The following is a 2,428-nucleotide window of genomic DNA, read 5'->3' on the forward strand; positions in this document are numbered from 1 at the left end:
TGGACAATCTTCCTTTTAATAGGCCGTTGATCTTCTAGACAACGCCATTACTTTGAGGGTGATAAATCGAGCAAAGCTTGTGTTTGATCCCCAATAATGCAGTAACTTCCTTGAACAGTTCATTCACAAAATGAGTGCCATTGTCTGAGCGAATCACGTCGCAAATTCCCCAGCGCGGGAATACTTCTCTCACTAGGAACTTTACTGCGCACTTAGCATCTGGACGTGCAATTGGACCAGCCTCAACCCATCTTGAAAATGGACATACAACTACTACAACTACTATCATGTAGCGTGCCCCATTACACCTTTCCCCCATGTCTGCGTAGTTAATATGTAGTTCCCAGAAGGGCCCTGTTGGCTTTGGAATTGTCCCTCTGAGTGTCCGTAATGTCATCCCAGAATTGTATATATGACACGTTGTGCACTCCATTGCTAACCTTGATATATGTTCCTGGAGCCCTGGCACAAACCAATCTTCCTGTATCTCTGCTGCTATGTGTTGTTTGGCATTGTGTGCTGGAAAGTGCAATTGCTGGAACGCTATCTCCATCAATTTAATGGGCATCACCACTTTACCTGTGTTATTTTGGCGCCATAGTAAATCTGTTGCCGACTGGCTGCAACCCCTTTTTTCCCACAATGCCTTTTCTTCATTACTTGCTTCTTCCTGTAACTCTAGTATTTGTGATATGGGCATGGCATTGTACCCTTCTGGTAACTCCTCACTTGCTTCTTGCTGTAACATGTACTCACCTGTTATTTCCTTTTGGAAATATGACGTCTCCTTGGCGGCAGCGTCCACTTCCGCGTTTTCCCAAAGATACAATATCTGTATTGGACGTATGTGCTTGGCACTTGACAATGGCCACCATTGTAGGCTATTCAAGGGCCTCAATTAATTCCTGTAACAACTCGGCATGTTGTACTGGGGTCTCATCCGCCCTGTGAAACCCCCTCCGTCCCCACCGGGCCAGACGACCGTGTACCGTTGTAGTTATGTATGCGGAATCTGTGTATATTGTGACTGTGCATCCCTTGGCTGCATGTAAGGCTTAAATTAGGGCAACAAGCTCTGCTGCTTGTGCGGAAAAGTGTGATGGTAGGCGATATTGTACTAGCACTTCGTACTCACCTTCCTCTAGTCTCACCACCGCCATTCCTACATGTTTTTCACCTGTATCCATGTCAATTGATGCTGATCCATCTACAAAGTACACTTCTCCTTCTGTTAGGGCATTTTCACTTACCACCGGGCCCTCACCCTCTTCTCCTGTGTATGTTGCACAATCGTGTTTTTGCATGTCTTCTATTGTACACGGCTCTGTGATAAATGTCGCTGGATTTACTGTTCTACACCTCACTATGTGAATGTTGCCGCTGGATAATATTATCTCGTACGCTGTTGCTCGCTGTGTTGTTAGTGTGCTTTTTGATCTTTCCAGTATCGCAAAAAGGGAGTGTTCCACATATAATGTAACAGAGCATCCCATTACTATTGTGGCACTTTTCTCAATGGCGAACACGGAGGCAGCAAGAGATTGTTCGCACGCAAAGTGTCCCTGCATAACTGTGTCTAGTGTGCCACTGTAGTAAGCCAATGGCTTGTGTCCCATGGATGTCTTTTGTGTCAGAACAGCTGTCATTAGTGTTCCCTTGCAGTGAGAAAACAGGTAAAATCCACGCTCATAGTCTGGGTTGGCGAGCACTGGAGCGCTTGAAATTAGTTGTTTGAGTGACGCAAATGAGTCACTCATCTCTTTTGACCATTTTATTTCTTTATTCTCCCGCTGGGCCTCTTTGAGTGCTTGTAATAAAGGTCTTGTGTATTCTGCGTAGTCTAGTATCCATGCTCTGCAATAGTTGCACATTCCTAAAAGCTTCTTCATTTCTTTTACCATTTTTGGCTCTTTTACTGCTGTGATTGCTTCTACTCTTTCGGGTATTATCTTTTTGCCATCCTTTGATATCAGCTGGCCCAGGTATAATACTTCTTGTTGGCAGTATTGCAGTTTCCCTTTATCCACTTTGTACCCCTTGTGGGCTAACAGTGTTAGAAGTGTAACTGAGTCCTTCCTGCACTCTTCCTCATTCTGTGCGCATATGAGCAAGTCATCCACGTACTGAATGATTGTACTCTCAGCTGTCAAATTTCCCAAGTCTTCATGGAGGATACGATTGAATATACTGGGGCTCTCACAGTAGCCCTGTGGTAACCTGCAATGCTCATATCTTCCCCCCCTAGTGTAAATGCTGTCAAGTATCTGCTCTCTTCTGCCAGGGGAATGGAGAAAAATGCATTTTTCAAATCCACTACTGTGAAGTTTGATGCGTTCTTTGGGATACTGAAAAGTATTGATGCAGGGTTCGGGACTAGGGGAGACTCTTTTTGTATGACGTCATTTAGTGGGCGTAGGTCCTGGATCAT

This window comes from Ambystoma mexicanum, chromosome 7q (assembly GCF_040938575.1).
Source record: "Ambystoma mexicanum isolate Mex_15411 chromosome 7q, UKY_AmexF1_1, whole genome shotgun sequence".
Classification (NCBI taxonomy): domain Eukaryota; kingdom Metazoa; phylum Chordata; class Amphibia; order Caudata; family Ambystomatidae; genus Ambystoma; species Ambystoma mexicanum.